Raw genomic sequence first — 27,438 nt, forward strand, 5'->3', positions numbered from 1 at the left:
AGGAGGATAACATTAAGAGACTGAACTATGTTCCTTAGCCAAAGCCTTTATGAACCAAACCAGTTGGTAGCAAATAAATCAAAGAATGTATCCGAAGGGACAGCAATCTGTTTTAGTCAAGTGACTTTTTTGGTCAATTTCTTATATTTGCTTAAATTTTAGAGGTGTTGATCCAGGTATAGCATGAAGAATTTGTTATGGCACAGAGTCCTTCTTCAGCCAATAAGTAATCTAAAGCAATTCTATTATGTAAGATCACCTTAGCAAAGAAATCTAGGGACTTTTGTTGTGCAGTTATGGTCTCAGTAGTAGATTCAGCTATAATTGCCAGAGTTAAGAAGCACTGTCTTCCTGTGCATTAACAGAAAGAGAGACAGAGAGAGACAGAGACAGAGAGAGAAATAAAGAGAAAAACAAGTAGGGAACAGGCAAAAGAAATAAAAGTTTCATATTAGAAATGAAGATCTTGATCTGTGATCCTGTGACAACTGACCACTACCAGATGCTGTCTGCTTCTGGAGAGTAACCTCCATAGTGAATATTAATTTTAGATAGCTAGCTGGTGTGTAGTTCCAAGATCTTGAATGAGTTCTTTTTAATGGCAGGATATGATTCCAAGGCTTACTGGAGAGTAGGGATCAATAATGAGAGATTTTCCTGCCAATCTAAATTTGGTAAAGAAGGAATAGAATGAAACTACCTTTCTTTCTCTCTTGACCAAACACCACAGATAGAGATCTGGGAGAGTTGACTTTGGTAGGAATTCTAACCCTTTGCTCTCTACTGCCAATTTTCCTCAGATGCAGTCTGCAGACTCTAGAGTGAGTGAAGTACACCAGTGGGTCACATACTGGTCACCAGAAACTATGCAAGAGGAAAATTTTTTTTCTTCTTCCTTTTATAGTGAATGCCTGGCTGAGGCCCCTTTTTGTTCAGAACACCTCATAAATGGATAAGTTTATCTAGGTTAAAATTTCTCCACTGTGGCCACTGTAATTCAAGATTATCTTTGATAAGGTTATCTTACTTGTTCAACCTTAAAACAAAATTTTATTCACCTGAGGTATCACATTTGACCCAATCCAGATTAAGTGAGATACATTCTGACCCAGACTATGTCTGGTTTCTAAGTCAGACCAAGTCTAACCCCAGACCTGGCTTGGTTTTAAAGTTGGATCCAGTTCGACTCCAGTTTCCCAACCCAATACTGAAAAAGAAATGCTCACATAAGCCTCAATATTCAAAAGCTGCAGAGCTAAGATCCAGGTCGAGAGGAACTTATCCATGACCTTGAGAGGTAGTGAGAAAGCAGTGATCTCAAGGGTTTCAATAGATACCTACATCTGGCTGCTTCTGAGGGCTTTGAGGGTCTCCTTTGGCTCCTTCTCTGACACCAAATGCTAAATGATAGAGGCATATTAAACATTTTCAGAGTTTATTTTTTTAAAGTTTAATATTTTATTTATTTTGAGAGAGAGAGAAAAGGGAGGAGAGGAAGAAAGAGAGGGAGAGAGAGAATCTCCAGCAAGTTCCCTGCCCTCAGTATGGAGCTTGGCAGGGGGCTTGATCCCACAAACCCTGAGATCATGACCTGAGCTGAAATCAAAAGTTGGAAGCTTAACTGTCTGAGCAACCCAGGCACCCCTAAGAGTTTATTTAAACAAAAATTAATTTGAATCAGTCAGCACCATACCAGAAGTAGTTAGAAGCACTCCTTGAATATATACTTTAGAATCAGCATCTACTAGAATCATCCAAAAGAAAACAAAAAGAAAAAGAAAAAGAAAGAAAGATGAATAAAAAGCTTGGAAATTTAATACATTTTGTTGAATCTACAAAACAATTTGGAGACAATATACATATATGCATCCAAACATTACTGAGACTTCTAGTCAATCAACAGTGTTTCTCTCTATTTAAATTATCTTTATTTTTATTCAGCAATGTTTTGTAATTTATGGCATATAAATTTTTCAATGATTTTGTTAGGCAAATCCTTATTTTATTTTTATTTTTTTTTAATTTTTAAATGATATTATATTTTAAATTTTCAATTCTTATTGTTTTATTAAAATAAAATTAGTTTACTTTTGTATATTGCTTTGGATATCTGTTACCACTTAATTTAGTGTTTAGTCATAGTAGCTTTTTATAAATTTGGGGGATTTTTTATGTAGAAATCATGCTACTTCCACATTAAGAATTGTACTTCTTGGGGGGAGGAGCCAAGATGTCAGAACAGCATGGAAGATTTTGTGTGTCTCGCGTCCATGAAATACAGCCAGATCAACACTAAACCATCCTACACACTTAGAAAACTGCATACCATCCTGAAAACCATCCTACACACCTAGAAAATCTGCACAACCTGAACCACAGAATCAGCAGGTACATGGCACAGAGAGCTGAACTTGGGGAGCAAGAAGCCACGAAAGGGAGGAAACTACTTTTGACGGTGGAGGGAGGATGGCGACTAGGGAGATGGGAAGAATACAGGAAAGCACCCCTCCGCCAAAGCAGCTGGAGAGAAAGTGGAAAATTGGAAACAGCTTCAGGGACTAAACTAAAAAGGGAGAAAGGAGAAAGGAGAGGGTTTAAATTCCATTAAGACTGTAAACAAGGGGAGTGCAAAGGCTGCAACTCCCCAGCTCCATACCTGGCGGTGCTCTGCTGGGAAGGGCGAATCCCCAGGAGCAGAGTGGGGTCCGGGACGTTCTCAGGCCACACCAGGAAAAGCATTTCCACTGCTGGAAGGACATTTGGTAGAGTCTATTGAATCCACCTGGTCCCAGCAGACCCCGGAAGGCAGGCACATTCGCTGGTGCTGGGGCAAGGTTGTTGAGGGTGAAGCCTGGTGCCAGATGTGTTGTGATTTTCCATGGTCCTGAAACACTGAGGCTATACTGTCTTGCGATCTTTTGGGGGGGCAGGCTGGCACCTGGCCGTAGTCTCAGGGCACCAGCAACAGCAGGGTCCAGGGGGCGTTTCTGGGTGCAGCCGACATTCGGCCATTGCTCATTCAGCCATTGCTCGGTGAGAACTTCCAGCAGAGGGGCGGAGCGGGTCAAAGCCGCAGTCCTTCGGAAGTAAGGGGCCGCGTAAAACAGCCATATCTGAGACAAAACTTGAGAGAGAGGTACTGCCTGGGGCCTGGTTACGAAAAGTGGAAAAGCGGGGAGTAGAGGAGAGCTGAAGACAGAGGACCAGCGTGCGATTGCTGATCCAGGAGAACAGACTGGGTGGCTGGGTGGCTACATTTTTCACCGCTCCCGCGCATGTGTATGCGCACTGACCAGCACTGCAACAATCCACCCCAGTAGGCTAGCACCGCCACCTAGTGGACAGTGGAGCTGTTACACCGAGCCCTGCCCAACTGGGCCAACTTCGTTCTTCAAGAACTCGAACCTCACTGCCATCTTAATTTATGGACTATAAAGAGCTACATGGACTGACCTCTAGGGGAAAACGAAGCAATTTCAGTCCTCCTTCAATCTGTTAGCAAGTTAATCTATTCATTTTTTTTCTCTCTCTGTTTTTCCTTTTCCTCTTTAACAATTCTTTCCTTTTTCTTGAATACAGAAAGAGAAAAAACTCATTTTTATTTTCAATTTTTATTTAAAATATCTGTCTTTAATTTTTATTACTATATTTTTTACTTTGGTGTTTCTTCAAATTCTACTTTACTTCCATCATTTTTATTTTAGTCTACTTCAGTGTACTCACCTTTTCAAATTTTAAAACAATTTCCTTTTTTCTTTCTTTTTATTTTTTTCTCTTTTTGATTTCTTTTTCTTGAATGCAGAAAGAGAAAAACTTCATTTTTACTTTCAATTGGTTTTAAAAATATTTTTATTTAATTTTTATTACTATATTTTTTGCTTTCATGTAAATTTTTTCAAATTCTATCATACTCCCATCATTTTATTTCAGTCTACTACAGGATATTCACTTTTTCAAATTTTCAAAGGATTTCTTTTTTTGTCTTTTCTTTTTTCTTTTTTCTCTTTTTTCTCTTTTTCATTTCTTTTCTTTTTCCTTAAATACAGAACACAAAAAAATTCATATTTCTTTTTAATTTTAGTAAAAATATTTTTCTATAATTTTTTTCTACTATATTCTCTACTTTTGTGTATTATAGTCTACTTTAGTGTATACATTTTTTCAAATTCTCAAACGATTTCCTTTTTTTTCTCTCCCTCCCACCCTTTTTTTTTTTTTTTTTTGGTTTGTTTATTTGTTTCTCTAATCTGTCAAACCACTTTCTACACCCAGACCAAAAGACACCTAGGATCTAGCATCATCTATTCGATTTTTGTGTGGGTGTGTTTTTAATTTTTAATTTTAATATTTTTTTAATTTTAATTTTTGTAATTTCAATTTTTCTACCTCATTAATTCCTTTTCTCCCTTCAAAATGACAAAATGAAGGAATTCACCCCAAAAGAAAGAGCACGAAGAAACGACAGCCAGGGATTTAACCAACACAGACACAAGCAAGATGTCTGAACCAGAATTTAGAATCACCATAATAAGAATACTAGCTGGAGTCGAAAATAGATTAGAATCCCCTTCTGCAGAGATAAAAGAAGTAAAAAATAGCCAGAATGAAATTAAAAATGCTATAACTGAGCTGCAATCACGGGTGGATGCAGCGGCGGCAAAGATGGATGAGGCAGAACAGAGAATCAGCGATAGAGAGGACAAATTTATAGAGAATAACGAAGCAGAAAAAAAGAGGGAAATTAAGGCAACAGAGCAAGATTTAAAAATTAGAGAAATCAGTGACTCATTGAGAAGGAACATCAGAATCATAGGGGTCCCAGAGGAGAAAGAGAGAGAAATAGGGGTAGAAGGGTTATACAAGCAAATCATAGCAGAAAACTTTCCTAACCTGGGGAAAGACACAGCCATCAAAATTCAGGAAGCACAAAGGACTCCCATTAGATTCAGAAAAAACCAACCATCAACAAGGCATATCATAGTCAAATTCACAAAATACTCAGGCAAGGAGAGAATCATGAAAGCAGCAAGGGAAAAAAAGTCCCTAACTGACAAGGGAAGACAGATGAGGTTTGCAGCAGACCTATCCCCAGAAACTTGGCAGGCCAGAAAGGAGTGGCAGGATATCAGTGTGCTGAATCAGAAAAATATGCAGCTAAGATTTCTTTATCCAGCAAGGCTGTCATTCAACATTGAAGGAGAGATAAAAAGTTTCCCAGACAAAAATTAAAGGAGTCTGTGACCACTAAACCAGCCCTGCAAGAAATTTTAAGGGGGACTCTCTGAGGGGAGAAAAGATGAAAATATATATACATATATGAATAAATAAATACCAAATGCAACAAAAGATTAGAAAGGACCAGAGAACCCACTAGAAACTCCAACTCTACAAGTATCATAATGGCAATAAATTCATATATTTCAGTACTCTAAACGTCTATGGATTCAATGCTCCAATCAAAAGACATAGGCTAACAGAATGGATAAGAAAACAAGACCCATCTATATGCTGTTTACAAGAGACCCACTTTAGACCTGAGCACACCTTCAGATTGAAAGTAAGGGGACAGAGAACCATCTATCATGCTAATGGTCAACAAAAGAAAGCCAGAGTAACCATACTTATATCAGACAAACTAGACTTTAAAATAAAGACTGTATCAAGAGATGCAGAAGGGCATAATATCATAAACAAGGGGTCTATAGACCAAGAAGACCTAACAATTGTAAGCATTTATGCGCCAAATGTGAAAGCACCCAAATATATAAATCAATTAATCACAAACATAAAGAAACCCATCGATAGTAATACCATAATAGTAGGAGATTTCAACGCCCCATTCACAGCAATGGACAGATCATCTACTCAAAAAATCAACAAGGAAACAATGGCTTTGAATGACACACTGGACTGGATGGACTTAAAGGATATATTCAGAACATTTCATCCTAAAGCAGCAGAATATACATTCTTCTCCAGTGCACATGGAAGGTCCTCCAGAATAGACCATAAACTGGGACACAAGTCAGCCCTAAGTAAGTACAAAAAGATCGAGATCATACCGTGCATATTTTCAGACCACAATGCTATGAAACTCGAAATCAACCACAAGAAAAAATTTGGAAAGGTAACAAATACTTGGAGACTGAGGGACATCCTACTAAAGAATGAATGGGCTAACCAAGCAGTTAAAGAAGAAATTAAAAAGTATATGGAGGTCAGTGAAAATGATAATACCACAACCCAAAACCTCTGGGACACAGCAAAGGCAGTCATAAGAGGAAAGTATATAGCAATCCAGGCCTTCCTAAAAAAAAGGAAGAAAGATCTCAGATACACAACCTAACCTTATGCCTTAAGGAGCTGGAAAAAGAACAGCAAATAAAACCCCAAACCACCAGAAGACAGGAAATAATAAAGATTAGAGCAGAAATTAATGCTATCAAAACCAAAAAAAAACAAAAAAAAAACAAAAAACAAAAAACAGTAGAGCAGATCAATGAAACCAGAAGCTGGTTCTTTGAAAGAATTAACAAAATTGATAAACCACTAGCCAGTTTGATCAAGTAGAAAAAGGAAAAGACCCAAATAAGTAAAATCAAGAATGAGAGGAGAAATCACAACCAACACAACAGAAATAAAAACAATAATAAGAGAATATTATGAACAATTATATGCCAATAAAATGGGCAATATGGAAGAAATGGACAAATTCCTAGAAACATATACACTCCAAAACTGAAACAGGAAGAAATAGAAAATTTGAACAGACCCATAACCAGTAAGGAACTCGATTCAGTAATCAAAAATCTGCCAAAAAACAAGAGTCCAGGGCCAGATGGCTTTCCAGGGGAGTTCTACCAAACATTTAAGGAAGAGTTAACACCTATTCTCTTGAAACTGTTCCAAAAAATAGAAATGGAAGCAAAACTTCCAAACTCTTTCTATGAAGCCAGCATTACCCTGATTCCAAAACCAGACAGAGACCCCACCAAAAAGGAGAACTATAGACCAATTTCCCTGATGAACATGGATGCCAAAATCCTCAACAAGATATTAGCCAACTGGCTCCAACAATAAATTAAAAAAATTATTCACCACGACCAAGTAGGATTTATACCTGGGATGCAGGGCTGGTTCGATATCCAGAAAACAATTAACATGATTCATCACATCAATAAAAGAAAGGACAAGAACCATATCATCCTCTCGATAGATGCAGAGGAAGCATTTGACAAAATACAGAATCCTTTCTTGATAAAATCCCTCAAGAAAGTAGGGATAGAAGGAGCATATCTCAAGATCATAAAAGCCATATATGAATGACCCAACGCTAAGATCATCCTCAATAGGGAAAAACTGAGAGCTTTCCCCCTAAGGTCAGGAATAAGACAGGGATGTCCACTCTTGCCACTGTTATTCAACATAGTATGGGAAGTCTTAGCCTCTACAATCAGACAACACAATAAGTAAAAGGCATCCAGATCATCCAGGAGGAGGTCAAACTTTCACTCTTTGCAGAAGCATGATACTCTATATGGAAAAACCAAAATATTCTACCAAAAAACTGCTAGAATTGATTCATGAATTCAAGAAGTTACAGGATATAAATCTACAAACAGGAATCGATAACCTTCCTATACACCAACATTGAAGGGACAGAAAGAGAAATCAAGGAATTGATCCCATTTACAGTTGAACCAGAAACCATGAAACACCTAGGAATAAATCAAACCAAAGAGGTGAAAAATCTGTACACTGAAAACTGTAGAAACCTTATGAAAGAAATTGAAGAAGACACAAAAAAATGGAAAAAGATTCCATGCTCCCAGATAGAACAAATATTGTTTCAAATATCGATACTACCCAAAGCAATCTACATATTCAATGCAATCCCTATCAAAGTAACACCAGCATTCTTCACAGAGCTAGAACAAATAATCCTAAAATTTGTACGGAACCAGAAAAGACTCCAAATAACCAAAGCAATCTTGAAAAAGAAAACCAAAGCAGGAGGCATCACAATCCCAGACCTCAAGCTATACTACAAAGCTGTAATCATCAAGACAGTATGGTACTGGCAAAAAAACAGACACTCAGATCAATGGAACAGAATAGAGAACCCAGAAATGGACCCATAAACATATGGCCAACTCATCTTTGACAAAGCAGGAAATAATATCCAATGGAATAAAGGCAGTCTCTTCAGCAAGTGGTGCTGGGAAAACAGCGACATGCAGAAGAATGAACCTGGACCACTTTCTTACACCATACACAAAAATAAACTCAAAGTGAATGAATGACCTCAATGTAAGACAGGAAGCCATCAAAATCCTCGAGGAGAAAGCAGGCAAAAACCTCTTTGATCTTGCCCGCAGCAATTTTTAACTCAACATGTCTCCAGAGGCAAGGGAATCAAAAGCAAAAATGAGCTACTGGGACCTCATCAAAACAAAAATCTTCTGCACAGCGAAGGAAACAATCAGCAAAACTAAAAGGCAGCGAACAGAATGGGAGAAGATATTTGCAAATGACATATCAGATAAAGGGTTAGTATCCAAAATCTACAAAGAATTTATCAAACTCAACACCAAAAAAACAAATAATCCAGTGAAGAATGGGCAAAAGACATGAATAGACACTTCTCCAAAGAACACATCCAGATGGCCAACTGACACATGAAAAAATGCTCAACTTCACTCATCATCAGGGAAATACAAATCAAAACCACAATGAGATACCACCTTACACCTGTCAGAATGGCTAACATTAACAACTCAGGTAACAACACATGTTGGTGAGGATGCGGAGAAAGAGGACATCTTTGCATTGTTGGTGGGAATGCAAACTGGTGCAGCCGCTCTGGAAACAGTATGGGGGAACTAAAAATAGAACTACCCTATGACCCAGCAATTGCACTACTAGGCATTTATCCAAGGGATAGAGGTGTGCTGTTTCGAAGGGACACATGCACCCCCATGTTTATAGCAGCACTATCAACAGTAGCCAAAGTATGGAAAGAGCCCAAATGTCCATCGATGGATGAATGGATAAAGAAGAAATGGTATATATATACAATGGAGTATTAGTCGGCAATCAAAAAGAATGAAATCTTGCCATTTGCAACTACGTGGATGGAATTAGAGGGTATTATGCTAAGTGAAATTAGTCAGAGAAAGACAAAAATCATATGACTTCACTCATATGAGGACTTTAAGAGACAAAACAGATGAACATAAGGGAAGGGAATCAAAAATAATATAAAAACAGGGAGGGGGACAAAACAAAAGAGACTCATAACTATGGAGAACAAACTGAGGGTTGCTGGAGGTGTTGTGGGAGGGGGAATGGGCTAAATGGGTAAGGGGCATTAAGGAATTTACTCCTGAAATCATTGCTTCAGTATATACTAATTTGGATGCAAATCTTAAAAATAAAAAAATAAAGTTAAATTATTAAAAAAAAAAAAGAATTGTACTTCTTTTCCAGTCAGTATAAATTTTCTTTGTTTTTCGTCTTTTTCACACTTCATACATGTTCTTTCCCAGTTCAAGGAGTACACTTTTATTCCTTGGATCTTAGAGTTTTTATCATAACTATACATTCAATTCTGTCAGATGCTTTTTTTAAAATCTACTGAGATAAGCATTTTTGTTTCTTTTTTCTTTTTAAATTTATGTAAGTAATCTCTACACATAATGTGAGGCTCGAACTCACTATCCCAAGATCAAGAGTCATATACTCCTCAGACTGAGCCACCCAGGCACCCCTTATTTTCTTTGTTAATATTGTGAAGTACAGTAATCGTTTTCTTAATTTTGAACTAAACTAAACTGAACTAAAGTTTATTAAACTTAATTAAGTTTAGTTAATAATTAACTTAATAAACTAAATTAAGTTTAGTTTCTTAATTTTGAACTAAACTGATCCTAATCCCTGATCAGATTAAGGAAATATTTTATCTTATTGCTGAAAATTTTTTGCTAATATTAAAAAATATATTTTTTAATGTTTATTTATTTATTTATTTATATAAATATAAATATATTATATTATATATAAATATTTATTATTATTTAATGTTTATTTAATGTTTATTTTTGAGAGAGAGAGGGAGACAAAGTGTGAGCGGGGAGGGCAGAGACGGAGACACAGAATCCAAAGTAGGTTCCCGGCTCTGAGTTGTCAGCACAGAGCCCAAAACACTGAGCTCAAACTCAAAAATCATGAGATCATGACCTGAGCCAAAGTCAGATGCTTAACTGACTGAGCCCCCCAGGAGGCCCTATTTGCTAGTATTTTAAAGATATTTATTTGTTTATTCTCATGAAAAATATTGGTCTGTAATTTTAACTTCTTTTAATATCTTTGTTAAATTTGATGTCAGGGTAATGCTGGCCTCATAATAAAAAGTGTTAAGTGGTCCCTCCTATCTTTTTTTTGGAAGTGTTCTTTCAGAATTGAAATTAAGTCATCTTTAAATATTTTCTAGCATTCACAAGATATTTGGGACTAGAGTTTTCTTTTGGGAGGAGGCTTTTAACCAGGGATTCAATTTATTTAAAAGATGGATACATTTCAATTTATCTCCTTTCATGAGTGAGCTTTATAAAGTACTTTGTATCTTGCAAATCACCTGACCATTTCATCCACATGATCATTTATATGGGCATATCTCTTTTTAATATATGTAGGATCTATAATGATGTCCTCTATTTTACTCCTGATATTAATGATCTGTACCTTCCCTCTTATATTTTCTTTTCTTTCCTTCTTTTCTTTTCTTTTCTTTTCTTTTCTTTTCTTTTCTTTTCTTTTCTCTTTTCTTTTCTTTTTTCTTTTTCTTTCTTTTTTTTTTTTTTTTTTTTTGAGAGAAAGAGAGAGTACAAGTGAGTGAGGGGCAGAGAGAGAGGGAGAGAGAGTGTGGTGCAGGAAGAGGGGCTCGTGCTCACCTGAAGTGGGCCTCACGCTCACCCAACGTGGGGCTTGAATTCAGGAACCACGAGATCATGACCTGAGCCAAAGTCAGATGCTTAACAGACTGAGCCACCAAGTTGCCCCCCTCTTACATTATTAAAATGTCTTTTATCATTTTTTTCTTGATCTTTGTGGAGAATAAGCTATTGGTCTTTCTAATTTCTGATCTTTATTATTTACTACGTTCAGCAGATATTCAGCTAATTTTGCTATTAATTTGCGAGTATTTTTAATTGGGATCTCAGATTTTTGGTTTGAAACCTATCTTGTTTTCTAGTAAATGGAATTAATGATACAAATTTCTCTTAGTAAACTGAATTCCGAAAAAAATATTTCTTTTTTTTCATTACCGCTCAAACTATTGTCTGATTTCTCTCTTGATTTTTTCTTTGTCCAATAGGTTATTTGGAAAAATGTCATTTAATTTCCAAATACAGTAAAACCTTGGATTAGGAGTAACTTGTTTTGTGAGTGTGCCACAAGACAAGCAAACATTTCTGATAATTTTTAACTTGATAAATGAGCAATCTTTCAATATGAGTAGTATGTGATGCTGGACATCACATGATCACAACTGAGCCCATAGCCTTTCTGTCTCTTTCTCTCTCTCTCTGTCTTTCTCACTGTGAGATTGTGGGTGATCGTCTCCCATGCTTGGATGCTCAGTCTCAGGCCACAGTATTTGGCAGAAATCAGTGATTTTTTCAGAATGTTGAAAAGTGCCCACAACTGGCACTAGTGTATTTTTGTCACTTCAAAGCACCTATGGACAGTCCTTTGCTTTTTCATACAAGAGTAAGCTTTGGAATCCTTTGCTTCTTTCTAGGTCAGGCTACCTGCAGATAGAAACTTTTTGCTGCCTTATTGACAGTTACATTAAATATAGCATATGACAAGAGTTTATTAGTACTGTACATGTAGTCAACATCCATATGAACTTATACAACAGCCCCCATGCAGAAAAAGGTTGAAAAGAAAGGTGATAAAAGATGATTATGGTGGCAGTTAAGAAGGAAATAAATCCTTGAGAAGCATGAATGAGGTATGTAAGTGACCAAGATTGCAAGATTTTTAAGAAGCCTACATATGCATGTCCTCTGCAGAAGAGGAGGAGAAAAAAGTGGAGGAATCCCTCACTTCAAATGAGATTAGGAAGAAGTGTAAAATGTGGGAAACAGCACAAAATTTTGTAGAAAACACCACCCTAATAAGGCCGAAGCAGTGCGAGTGATGAATCTGTTTAACCACAATGCAATGTCACATTTCTGTGAAACCCTCAAAGGAGGCAAAAGCAGCTGTCATTGGATAGGTTCCTTACTAAAGTTGCAGGGAAAGAAAAAGATTCCATTGAGCCAATAGATAGCAATGTTTCTGTTATGAAGGTGAAAGTTATCCTACATAATAACCCTCCTTTCTTATGTCTCCCTCACATCAGCCACGAAGATTTTCAAAGGTAAGTGCATGTTAATTTGTTTATTTTTCTTAATATTTTGTATTTTATTATTATGTATTATATTACAGTATTGTAATCACTCGTATATGAAAAATTTTGGGTTGTGGAACAAATCATCTGAGTTTCCATTATTTCTTATGGGGAAATTCATTTTGATATACAAGTGCTTTGGATTACAAGTATGTTTCTGGAATGAATTATGCTTGCAAACCAAGGTTGTACTATATTTGGGTATTTTTCAGATACCCTTCTGTTATCATTTTTTATTTAATGTTATGTTGTCAGAAAATATACAGTTTAATTTAAGTTTGTCGACACTTCTTTTTTGCCAGAATATGGCCTACATTATTAAATGTTCCAAAGACACTTGAAATTCTGCTGTTGTTTGATGAAGTGTCCTATAAATGGCAATTAGGTTAAATTATTTAATATTTTTTGTCTATTTGTTTTATCAATTACTGAAAGAGAAATATGGAGGTCCCAAATATATTTTTCTTTTCAGTGTTAATGGTTTTTGCTACTTTTTGAACTTACAATTTATGTACACATATTCTAAATTCTTATATATTCTTGATGATTTCTTTGAATCTATATCAATCTTTTAACCTAGGAGTTCCTTTGATAACACATAGGTGGTACTTGTTATTTATCTAATTTGAAAAGCTGTGCTTGGAGTGTTTAGATTATTTACATTTACTGTAATTATTCATATGGCTCATTTTTCTTAATGTTTATTTATTTTTGAAGGAGAGAGAGACAGAGTGTGAGCAGGTGAGGTACAGAGGAAGAGGGAGACACAGAATCTGAAGGAAGCTCCAGCTCTGAGCTGTCAAGACAGAACCCCATGCAGGGCTTGAACCCACGAGCCATGAGATCATGACCTGAGCCAAAGTCAGACATTTAACTGACTGAGACATCCAGGTGCCCCTCATATGGCTCACTTTAAACCTATATTGCTATTTGTTCTTCTTTATTCCATCTGTTCCTTGTTCTTATTATTCTGCATTTTTTCTGGCTTATTAAAGTATTTTTTTAAAGATTCTACATTATTTCCATCATTACTAATTAGTTTTAACCTTTTCTTTTTTAAATGGCTATCTTTAGGTTAATATATATATGTTATTATTTACCACATTCAACTTTCAAATTATTTATAAATGATTATGTTATACTACCACTTCATATAGAGTTTAAATACCTATCATCTCCTGTAACATAGTCCATCATTTTATTTTGTATACTATTTTCACTTTAGACAGTCCCTTATCTTGCAGAACAACCAAAATTAAAAAATATTTTATACTTAACCTCTTTTAATATTATCTTCAGCATTACTCATGTCTAGTAGATGCAAGTGTCTCATGTCCAAATGAAGGTCTTAGGGATTTTCCTTACCTTTTCTTGAGTCACTGATAACTGAAATTATATTCTCTCATGGTTTGCTTTTCTGACAATGAAGTTTTTAAACTTATTTTTTGAAATATGTTTTTGCTTGTGATAAGATTCTAGGTAGACAGTTTTTTTTCTTCCCCTTTCAGTACTTTAAAGAAGTCATTGCGATGGATGGCTTCTATTTGCATATTTTCTGCTTATTGTTTATATTTGTTTTCTGCCAGCATTTTTCTTTAACTCTGGATGTCATTTATTGGATTTTCAGGTTTTTTGGCTATGATGTGATTTCCTTTACTGTGCCTGGCATTATTATTCATAATAACTAAAATTAGCAATAAATAACAATAAATAACAATAACATGTATTTAATCGTCTCACTTGGGAATTCTCTGATGTTCTTATAGCTGTAGATTGAAATCTTTTATTATTTTTTAATAGTTAAATACATAGTTAAACTGATCAAAAAGATGTATAGAGCAGCAAACATATCCTGAATAACAGTGAGTTAGTGAGCATGAGTCCATTTCTAATTGCTTAACTGATACATTTATTCATACATACTTAATTTCATAAACTGCTTATTATGTGCAGGCTATTGTGCTTATTGATATGACAATTCAAAATGACTTGAAAAATAAATGAATAATTTTATCAGTGTATGAATGAAGGAACAAAATAAACATAACTAGAAAAACTGAATATCAAGGAACCTACACTGCATTTTATTTCGTCTGTGTTTTATACATGATAATTGAACATTAACTTTTTTGAGTTCTTACTATTAGCAAAGCACTGTTCTTGAAATTTTACATGGATGAACTCTTAAAACTCACAAAAGTACTATAAGATAGATATATTATTGCTGTTCTTCTCTTTTTTTAAAATCAGATTTGCAGATTCGATATATTAAGTGACTTTTCATGGGTCAAAAAATGAGAAACTGAACAAACCAAGACTTGAATCCAAAACATCTATATCCAGATGATTTTAACCACCATGTAACACAATGAAGTATTTTCATTAGTACTTTGACAGATTGTTCAGCATTTCTTTGTTTTTCAGGAATTACAATATGCCAAAGTTATACAATCAAAGTCTCCTGTTTGTTGTATGAAAGTTTCACAGATTTGAACTAGAGGGTATCAGAGGAAGTTTGTGCATTATTTCAGAAATTCTGGCTGTCGTAGACTCTGAGTGTGGGGTTCTCTCTTGTCCATCAAGAGAACAGACACAGGATTGAAATGTAGGAGAGGCTAATGTCTACAAGGAGACAACAGCCCCTAGAGTAAGGGTCCTTGCTCCATTTTTGTTAGGATCAGAAGGCTTATAAGTGTGATGGACATGCACAAAGAGACAATGAAACCATGAACATTAACTCATGGGCTTGGGGGAAAGAGTGCTCTGAAGATATGAGGTGTTGGGTCAATACAAAACAAAATCCTGGTACTGGGCAGATGGTTGTTTACAGCAGGCATGAGGCACCACCTCTGTTTACCTAAACTTGCCTAGGGGACAAGAAAGACAGAGCATGCTACCTCAGGGTCAACAAGGCACCTTTCTTTTGCTAATTACTTCTGCTCTAGGCAACTTTGCCCTTCTGTTGTCTATAGCCCTGTTTACCTATTTACCTATTTTGGTCCTTCCTTCCTGCAAAAGCAACTTTCTGCTATTGTACTAAATTGTGCTATTGTACTAAATTGGGGGCGGGGGGTGCTTCCACCCTGAATATCTAATCTTGTTTACCTAATCTTGGATGTTTCATCCTGAGATTTCCTATTCCTATGCCTTTGTCCTATACTCGGGGCCTTTGCCCTGTTTAACCTAATCTTGTTTACTTAATCTTGGATGCATTCATCCTGTGGCTTTCTATTTCTTTATGACTTATTAACCCATCTGTGCAAGCTCAGGGAATTCCTAAGCTTATCCCCTATATCTGCGCACTTCGGATAACAGTTGATTAATTTTTCCCTTGTAAATGGGTATTACAGTATAATTTTATCCATGAAGCTAATTGGAGAGTTAAAATTATTATGTTTTCAAAACTCAGTCACCCAAAGTCTTCTATAAATATTTTCTCTAGAATAAGGCACAATACATTTTTTAAAATTTATTAAAATTCTAATTGTCAATTTCAGGAATCAGCTTAAAATGCTTTATTTGAAGGTCCGAATGTTTTCTTACTGTATTCTTAAAGATTTTCTTAGAAACCATCTACAGATAATTGGTTGATATCATGGTTTTGTTTATAGTATGATCTGACACATTTGGCAATGATTCTCTTTTGATATACACCATTATAAAAAAATGCCTCCTTATTTATGGACAGTTTGTTATTTTGAACCTGAAGACATAACAATGTAATGTAAAGAAATATCATCCCTCTCTTTTTGGAAAAGAAAATAATGAATAGTGAAAATTTTCTAATACAAGCAGTTCACTTGAATTACAGAAGTGAGTTCCAAATAAATGCAAAAGATGGAAGAAATAGGGGATCAGTAAGTGATAGAATATTTATTCTATGAGCTCATTATGTGAATTATGGCTTATTTGTATTGCAGACACAGCAATGTGGGACATTTACAGAAAAGATAAATTTATATCTTTGAGTAAAAAATATAGCTATATATTTTAGCAAGCTTTGTAAAATGATGATTGTATTGCAGAAACAAACACACAAAAAGCATAATACTTGGCGCTAGAAAGGGACATCTGGGATAATCACAGCAACTGGCTTCTATGACACTACTTGACAGGACTATCTGGCAACAATCTGTTTAACAATTTGACCAATGAAAGCAAATTGGATACAAATAGCCTGTGATCAGTGGAGGAACTGACTGGACAATGAAGTTGGCAGAAAGACAGGATGTTATAAAATGGTAGCGCCTTTGAATTGTAAACAGCCCAAGAAAAGGGCTTAGGAAGTCATAGGGAAGTCTAAAGAGTTTTAAATTTTAATAACTGAACCACGTGTTTGATTTTTAACTTATCAAAGTCTTTTTTATTCACAAAATTATATCATCTCTGCAATCCAGGTTTCTTTTTGGCATATCAAAAAATCTTATTTTCAGTCACTATACTAAAATCTGCATACCTTTTATCAGGCCTCCCTAGCATTTAGAAGGCAAAGATCTACGTAACTCTCTCTCCACAAGGGGGCTCAGGTTAAAATGTCAGAATCTATCCTGGCAGTGTTCTGAATCCCCCATGCTTTCCACCAGTCAAGTGCAAATGTGCATTTTGCATCATTGTCACTGACATTCTATTGTCCCATTATATGCTAGGAAAACTGCTTCATGCTGCTTCTTTAAAACTCATCCAAAGAATTACCTCTCTATTATTCTTCATCTTTATAACCCACCTACTTTACTTCATTGGATTCCTTAATACATAAACTTTTAAATATACATTTCTCCACATATTTTGAAATAATTGGAGCAGGGCTGTGTCTTATTTACTACTGGGCAACTAGTATATAAAATATCAGATACTAAAGACCCAATTCATTTGGAATGGATGATTACTAGTGCTAAGAATTCATCTTATTTACTCATCGTTATTTTCTTTCACATGGCATAGATCTTAAGAAAAAACATTTAACATATTCTTATGAATGACTTTATGAACTTGCTTTTTAACCTATATAGGAATTTTCTGAGGGTTTTATTGATTTTTAATCTGGCTTTGTTAGCCGCTCTTAAAGTGTACTTCTTAGCATCCTTAACATATATCAATTCTGAAATGCTGCCCACGTATTATTTTCAAAAGTTCTTTTACTTCTTAAACATAATCTAAGCCTATAGGGAGTTAAAAAGATCTTGAGGATATTCTCTTAAAACTTTCTAAAGAGAATTTACAGTAATATCCCTTCAGCTCCACCAAATAACCCTGGAACTCCTTCTATGAGGCAATGAGCTCAGAACCATCTACAATGATTAGTAAGAAAACCCAGAGCTATTACTCATTCAGTCATTACCAGGAAAACATGGTTTCCTTTAATCTTACATTGAGAGATATACAAGAATCTAATGACAAAGTACTTGGAGTAGAGACTCAGGAAGAATATAAAGAAATAATCTCTAAGTTTTGATTCCTTTCTGGAAAAGTTCCTTTAACCTTTTATTTAAAAGACTCATCTTCACTCCTAAACTCCTCTTTATATGGTTTCCTTGGTGCAAAGCAATACACATTAAAATACAGTCACATCAAATAATTATTTTTCAATTTCACATCTCCATTAGCTATGTGACTAAGCACATTACTTATTCCCTCTGTGAAACAGTTTTCTCAAATTTACAACAAATGGTTTTGACATAAAAGATATATATTATCCTTTTTTAACTTTAAAATTTTATTCCTGAAGTTGGAAAAATATTTTTAAATATCCCTGAGTGACATTTAGCAGTAACTTGTCAAAATGAAATTGGATTATTGCAACCTGCTTAAAACAAATTTCCATTAGAAACTCCAAAACATCAATGCACATCCAATTGTATTATTCTGTGCCTGTATGAAATTTATCCCGTTTTACTTAATGAGATTTACTGTAGAGGAATGAATTTTTTTTCACTGTGATTTGATGTGAACAGATCAAAATAGTGAAATATCTACAACAGTAGGTAAAATGAAATATGAACAGAAACATAGTTTTACATTTAACGTTGAATGACTCCATCTTAGTTTTCCCCCCCAATAATTTTACAATAGTTTCTTGTATATATAGAATATGGCACTGAGTTGAAAATTACTAAAAGTTTCAGAATAATTTAATTTGGTATATATGTGACTAAAGAAAACTCAGTAAAATAACCGTCCTTATATAAAATAATATAATTCAGATATTAATTTCTATTTCTGCATTAATTTTAGATATTTTTAAATATTCTTTTTTTAATGTTTGTTTATTTTTGAGAGATTGAGAGAGAGAGTGCACATGTGCACATGCGTGGACAAGGGGCAGAGAGACAGGGAGACACAGAATCCCAAGCAAGCCTCTGCATTGTCAGCACAAAGCCCGATGTGGGACTCCCACCCATGATCATGAGATCATGACCTGAGCTGAAGTCAGACACTCAACTGACTGAACCACCCAGGTGCCCCTAGGTACGTTTATGATCAATGATGAAATAGCTTTTGCAAATGAAAGATTTTAGTTGGTGGCAGTTACTATATCACCTAGCTTAATTCTCCAGATGTGTTTCCTGGAAAATAGGGTAATATGGATATGATGTAGTTATATATTTTTTTAAAAAGTCTACCCATAGTACATCAAGGCTTCTATACAACAAAAGAGAAACAAAAAAAAATTTGCAAAACTATGTGCTAAATAAGCCACACCCCTGTAGATAAAATCTAGTATGAAATGGTAGTAAGGAGCTAAACCATACAATTTTGCAGCTGAATCCATTCAATCCAATAATAATATATTGACTACTACTTTGTAAAAAGCATTGCATTATTATAAGGATCTCCTATGTCCAGTATATTGAAAGTTTACTCAATAAGAATCAGTAAGCTAATAGATGTCACATAATACTTAAATATAATAGATACACAACACTCTAATAAATACCTAATAGCTATTAATAATTTCCATTGTATGAAAGCATCAGGTTCTTAGCACACTAGATTTTTGAATATTCATTGAGGATAATAGGAATGAAGACAATTTAAAAATTCCATTAAAGTGGCACAATACAGAATTAAGAGTAAAATAATTAAACATATACAATTTTCAACCTAGACAAAAACTGCTAGGAAACTCTGTAAAATGAGAAAATATAGAGAGTGAATTTGGAATTTTCCAAAGTGATAGTCCTTGGGTTCTTCTTAACAAGAGTTACTATGGAAGCATAAAGAGGTATTTTATTTGTGTCAATTCAGGAGCAAATGAGAGCTTGGGAAGTGGAGCTGACAGGTATAAATATAAACTGAAACTAATCAGGATAATAATCATAAATCTTATGGTGCATAAATTGAAAATCAGTAGACATTTACATTATTATAGTATTTTGCAGCTATTCCTTAAAATATATTCTAAATAATAATTGGCCATTTTTAGGCAATGTTCTTCACAATATATTTTCTAAAAAATTTAGTTTTAGGTGATGATTAGCATAATCCATACCCTTGTAATTGTGAAGAAGCTAAATAAGGTCTCATGAAAGGTATCAAAATTATAATTCTGGAAATAAGTATTAGTTTTGATTATTTTCATCTAATTCCCTCATTTTATTTTAACCACATTTTATCAGTTCTTTCTATTGATTTTCAATATAAAAATTAACTTTGGTTTAAGATTTAGGCATTACACTATGGTCCAAAATTACTCAGGGTTCCTGGATTTTTTTTAATGACTATTTTTTAGAGTAGTTTTAGATTCACAACAAACTTGAAGGGAAAGTACAGAGATTTCCCATATGCTCCTTTTTCCTACTCATGCATAGCCTCCCTCATTGTCATAAGCCCCCACCAGAGTAGCCACAACTAATGAACCTACACAGATTGATCATTATCATCCAAAGTCCAGAGTTTACCTTATAGTTCATCTGTGTTGTACATTCTATTGGCTTGGACAAATATATAATGGCATATATTGATCATTATGACATTCTACTGAGTATTTTCATTACCCTATCTATAAATTCTCTGTGCTCTTTGTATTCATCCCTCTCCCACTCCCAACCACTGACTTTTCCCCATCTTCACAGTTTTCCCTTTTCCAGAATGTCATGTGTTTGGAATCATACAGCATGTAGCCTTTTCATATTGGCTTCTTTTACTTAGTAATATGAATTTAAGTTTTCTCCATATCTTTAAATGACTTGATAACTCATTCCTTTATAGTCTGAATTCCATTGCCCAGATGTACAATGATTTATTTAACCATTCACCAACTAAGGGAAATGTTGGTTGTACATTCTGGATTTTCTACTTGTAGTCTGCCATAAGTAAGTGCATAACTTGTATAACTAATAAAAATGAGTGTAAAAATGAATTTGAGTGCCAAATGACATTTCATATAACTTCAAATTTGCTAATTATTTTAGGGAAAACAAGAAGTTTAATGGCAAGGTGGTAAAAATTCTTCTATATCCCAGGTCTCAAGTCTTTTTCCAATAAAGTATTTTTACCCATTTCCCTTCTTTACTTTTATTTATTTATCTTTTTGGTAAATAGCCCAAATATGATTACAAGATCTGACCATGTAACTAATGATAAAAAGATTATTGTTTCATTTTCTTGATCAAATTTAGAAAGAAGAGTACAATGCGTAATTGACAACAAAAATAAATAATTAATGCAATCATGTACATATATATTTTGAGTCTAAAATTTCCTATTCACTGATTTAAAAGGTCAGTATTTCTTGATAATTATATCTAATTTTTATTTTAAATAAATAAAAGTAATACACACGCATGTGCACTACAGATCCTACTTGTATAATTGAAAGATCTTCTAAATGTTTAACATTTTTCTGTTTCATACACTCTCTTTGATAAAATATAATTTTCTTCTCAATAAACGCCCAAACACAAATCTCAATAAAGTGATATATGATGTATTTTAGAACTGGTATGTAAAGTGGAATTTATTTTATTTGTACTCCAATTATTTTATTTATTTGTACTCCAATTATATAATACATACAAAAAGCTTTTTTTCTTCAAAGTATAAAATGCTCATAAGTAGCAGAGAGTGATGTGCTAGAGAAATAAATTACTAAATATTAACATGAATCACTTCAGAAATATTCCTTTTCTAAATATGATTTAAAAATATTTTTAAATGTTTTAATTTAACATATCCATAAGATAACTGAGCAAACATAAATGTAATCATTATTAATACCACTTAAATAGTATTCATATAAATAACACATTATAGAATTATATTTATTGCTGTTTTTATTATCATATTAATTTTTCTAGTTTTTAAAACTGTCTCTAGTATAAAGGATACAATTTTAGTTTATTAAAGGAAAAAGTAATACATTAAATGTTATGCTGCATTACTTTCCTGAGAGAGTAATACACACACAAAAAAAAACAAAACCAGAGATTATTTAAAATTAGAGATTTTTTGGTAACATGAGTGACTGTTTCAAAAAGAAGTGTATTTACCACTCTTGCTACGAAGCAAATCTGTAACAATTTGTGATTTGATGCCATGTCAAATACTTTTTATATGAAATATATATGCAAATCCATTAAAGAAAAAAGTTTCTCAGGCATACCATGATTCCTAAATTAATTTTTGAGGAAGATGTGAATAACAACCAGAAAGCTTTCTTTTTCCGGTTCCATAGCTATTTCATAAAATAAGAATGAGAAAGACAAACTCAATTGCTCTTTGGAAATAAATGTCAGCAAATCAAATGATATGTGAATAATATTGTTCCATGTCTTGAAGAATATATTTACAGTGCACATTTGCTTGAGCATATTAGTATAGTGCAAAATTGTTATGTGCAAAAATGTAGGATTGCATATAAAACTATCACTGCTGAAGTATCTTTTAAACTTATTTCAACAAATATTACCTACCATTATAAGATTAAATACAGGGGCACCTGGTGACTCAGTTGGTTAAGCCTGCTACTTTGGCTCAGGTTGTGATCTCACAGTTCCTGAGTTTGAGCCTCTATCTGGCTCTGTGCTGACAGAGGACAGCCCGCTCTGGATCCTCTGTCCCTCTCTCTCTGCCCCTCCCCCCTTCTCTAAGAATAAACTTTAAAAAAATGATTAAATACAAAATATTTAGCTTAGCCTGGAGATTTTATTAAAATACTAGTGATTATCATAGCCTTCCAATGTAGTAAAATTAACATGTTTGATTTCTGCTGTGCCTTAGACCTGCTTGAAGAGATTACATGCATTAGATTCATTTATTCATCACATGTTTATGTAGTAAATATTGTTATGTTACAATATGAAGAAAATAAGGTGCATAAATAGAGTACAACTTTAAGTCACAGAGCTAATAAGTTATCTCTTAACTGTTTTGAAACCAGGTTTACACACTAAAACCTGAACTTGTAAAACTGATCCTATTAATTTCTCCCCTACAGTACTCCTTTATATTTCATTCTCTGAAGGCTCTTCTCCACTATGGGTGAGCCAGATTTCAGCATGATAATTCTTGATAATATATTTACATCCTGCTGCTGAGAAGTTATGTTTTCCTAAAGTTATATTTAAAGAGTTTAGTTCTGTTCAATAAATACTTTTTCATCCATTCTGTGTTCCAAGCAGTACACTTGGTAATGGAGATATAAACAGGCATAGTCTCCTCTTCCTAATTTTTGACTGCTTGGTGGGCAAGACAGACATTCAAAATGCAATTTCAATATACTATAGTAAGACCAATTAAAAAAAAAAAGGGGAGCTTGATTGAAATTAGATTATGTAAGGGAAAAACTTGGATTTTTTTTTCTACCTAAATTTTACTACATTACTGAAGTTTGGGGTTGTTTATTACTGCACTATAATTTATCAAACTTGATAGAAAAAATGTGGTATTTTAAAAAATCTAAATCAGATATCAGCAAACTTTCTCTGTAAAGGGCCAGATGACAAACATTTTAGACTTTGTGGGCCAAACATTTTCTATCATATGTTCTTTTTAGATTATTAATACTAATAGAGTTTATTTTCTTAGAATTGTTTTAGATTTACAGAAAATATTTTTTAATGTTCATTTATTTTGAGAGTGAGAAATTGCATGCATGTGGAAGTTGGTCAGGGTCAGAGAGAGAGGGAGAGAGAGAATCCCAGGCAGGATCGGTGCTGTCAGCACAGAGCCCAACATGGGGCTCAGTCTCAAGAATCATGAGATCGTGACTGGAGCCAAAACCAAGAAGCAGATGCTTAAACGACTGAGCCACCCAGGCGTCCCTAGATTTATAGAAAATATTGAGCAGATAATACAGAATTTCTACATACCCTCTGCACAAAATTTTCCCTAATATTAATATCTTACGTTAATATGGTACATTTGTTATAAATAGGGGGTCAGTGCTGGCACATTATAAATTGAAGTCCATAAGGATTTACATCATTTTAGTCTTTCCTAATATCCTTTTCCTGTTCCATGATCCCATCCAGAATAACACATCACATGTACTCGCTGCATCTTATTAGGCTCCTCTTTGGCTGTGACAGTTTCTCAGACTTTCCTTGTTTTTCATGAACTTGCAAGGTTTAAGGTATTTTGCAATATATTCTTGTAGTAGAATTATTCTTTACTTTTTATTTTTTTTTTTAATTTTTTTTTCAACGTTTATTTATTTTTGGGACAGAGAGAGACAGAGCATGAACGGGGGAGGGGCAGAGAGAGAGGGAGACACAGAATCGGAAACAGGCTCCAGGCTCTGAGCCATCAGCCCAGAGACGGACGCGGGGCTCGAACTCCCGGACCGCGAGATCGTGACCTGGCTGAAGTCGGACGCTTAACCGACTGCGCCACCCAGGCGCCCCTAGTAGAATTATTCTAATATATTTTTTCATTAGACTGGTGATATGGGTTTGGGAATGGACAATCACAGAGGAAAAGTACCATTATCATCATGTCGCTTCAAGGGTACACAATATCTACATGATTTATAGTTATTGATGTTGACCTTGATTACCTTGCTAAGCTAGTGTTTTCAGCTTTCTCCACTGTGATGTTACTCTTTTCCCTATTTCCATATTGCACTTTTTAGAGGGAAAATCAGTGTACACAGTTCACACTTAAGGTGTAATGAGTTATGCTTCCCCCCTTTTTCTAATAACATTTAAAATGTAAAAAAATTCTTTTAATGTTTATTTATTACATTTGAGAGAGACAGAGAACGTGAACAGAGGAGGGGCAGAAAGAGAGGGAGACACAGAATCTGAAGCAGGCTCTAGGGTCTGAGCTGTCAGCACAGAGCCTGATGCAGGGCTCAAACCCACAAACCCTGAGATCATGACCTGAGCCAAAGTTGGATGCTCAACCAACCTAGCCACCCAGGCACCCCTAAAATGTAAAAAAATTCTTAGTTTATATGCAGTGGGATGGTTTTGGTCATTAGACCATAGTTTCCTGACTTCTGATCTAATTTTCTGATTGTTTTTTTCTATTTATCATAAATGGTATGTACAGAATATAAAAACAATATATAGTAAAATGTATTTCTAGGAATCTTTTTATTATTACTACAATTGCATTTAGGTTTAGAATATACTTGGACTAATCTATATTTTTTTAGTTTGCAGTTTAACACATGCTTAAATATGTCACAGATACATGAGATAAAGTAGAAGTTATAAATTCATATGTTTTTTCAGACTGTTAAGCAAATTCCCCAACAATATGCATTGGATGATTGTTTGAGTTGTAGAGAAAGAGTTTGAAATCCATTCTTGGTCCACATAAAAAATTCTTAACCTTTATTTGATTCAGCACACATTATCTGCACTTTATAATAATTGGTTCAATAGAAAGATGCATATATTATTTATGAATTAACTGTAAAATCTTAAAATCAGCATTATTTAAGAAGAGAAAATGAGAGTAATTCGTCTCTCATAAATTGTATATGTAATATTAAAGAAATATTTTTGCTAGTATTTTAGAGAAGTTCTCCAAATTGAAAATAAATATAAGATTCTAAAAGTCAAAAATTATAAGTCCTAAATATTCTTAATTAAAAAAAATCATAAATCCATGCATTTTTAGTTATCAGTTTTTCAGAAGGCTGTATGTATGTTATCTTTCTACTAATCTATCATAACTTGTAAATATAATATTGGAGAGAGTATGATTTTGCAAGACTTCAATTTATAGCCTCAGTAGAAACAGAAAGCTTTTTTTTAAAGGTAAGAGCTTACTTATTCAGGTGCTGATTGAGGTTGTGAGAGAAAATTCAAAGCGGTATGACAATTTAAAAACCTTCATGATAAAACAGAAATATAAGAATATTTATTAATATATAAGATTTAGGACAAAAAATACACAAAATTTGATCCATGGCAAGAAAAAAAAAAGCATATTTTTCTATTTATATCTACGTTATACTTTTAAACCCTCCTTTACTTTGTGTAAGTGTAGATATCCCTAATAATGCTGTTTTAAAATTCTCTCCTTTATAAATCTGGACTCTAAATGTTTGATTGTATCATTATGAAACATGACCAAAATTTCATGTTCCACATGATTCGTCACATTGGAAAACACGTTTTAAGTTGGTACTATTAATCCAGAACAACTTGGTGGCAAAGAGATATGAGAGTGATAATCTGAAATTATCTTCAAATTTAGAAACTCAAGTTCTCTGGCTATTCTCAAATCATCTATAACTTTATAGTGAATGCAAAGCTGTTTATCCACTTATGGATCTAATTATTAATTGTAAGTTTTAAAAATACATTATACTCAATCCCCTTACATAGAGCTAGGAGAATCAGAACTGGTAAAGGTTAGGAGACTGTCAAACTAAGTCCCCTCAAACACATTGACTACAAAATTCAATGGTTAAATGAGGAGTCACAGGGTGGATACTAGCTATTTTTATAGTTATATATAATAGGCAGTATTTCAACCCACATCAAATAACACCCACTTCTTAGGGTCCCTAAGCATAGACCATAATCATGAAGATTCCCTTAGCAATTCTGTGTCTGTGAAAAGCTATCACCAGGATAACTCTAATTCTATGAGGGAAAATAGACCTGAACTCTAAAGCTATCTCTGGAGATGAAGAAGGCAGTTATATAATGGTAAAAACATCAATTCAACAGGAAGATACAGCAATTAGAAGCACATATGCTCCCAACATCAGGTCACCTAAATACATAAAGCAAATGTTGTTAGATCTGAAGGAAGAATTTGAAAACAATACGATGAATGGATTACAATACACCACTTTTAATAATGAATAGATCATCAAGGCAGAAAATCTACAAAGTAACAGTTGACTTGAAAAAATACTCAATTTTACTTACTATCAGGAAATGCAAATTGCAATCACAAGGAGATATCACTTCACATCTATTAAAATGATATTAGCAAAAACACAAAAGTGTTGGCAATGATGTGGAAAAAATGGAATGCTTTAACATGATTGGTGAAAAAGTAAATTGGTATAGCCATAATGGAAAACTATGGTAGTTCCCCCCAAAAAAATTAAAAATTGAACTACATTATTATTCAGCAATCTCACTTCTGGGCATACATTCCAAAAATATTAAATCAGGACTTCAAAGAAATATCTGCACTCATTAAGTTGTACACATAAAACTAATACAATGTTATAAATCAGTTATATCTAAAAAATTAATTATTTTTGAAAGGAAATCCTGCAATTTGTAACAACATGGATGAAACTGGAAATCATTATGCTAAATGAAATAAGCCAGACACAGAAAGACAAATCTGTACAATCGCACTTGGAACATGTGGAATCTAAAATAGTCAAACTCATAAAAGCAGAAAGTAAAAAGGTGGTTGTCAGCAACTGGATGAAGGGGGAATGGGAGATATTGGCCAGAGTATAAAATTTCAGTTGTGCACGATGAAAAAGTTCTGGAGATCTAACATATAACAATGTGGCTATTGTTAACTATACCATATTGTTGAAATTTGCTGAG

The sequence above is a fragment of the Leopardus geoffroyi genome, chromosome A1, assembly GCF_018350155.1.
Source record: "Leopardus geoffroyi isolate Oge1 chromosome A1, O.geoffroyi_Oge1_pat1.0, whole genome shotgun sequence".
In the NCBI taxonomy this organism is placed as follows: Eukaryota; Metazoa; Chordata; class Mammalia; order Carnivora; family Felidae; genus Leopardus; species Leopardus geoffroyi.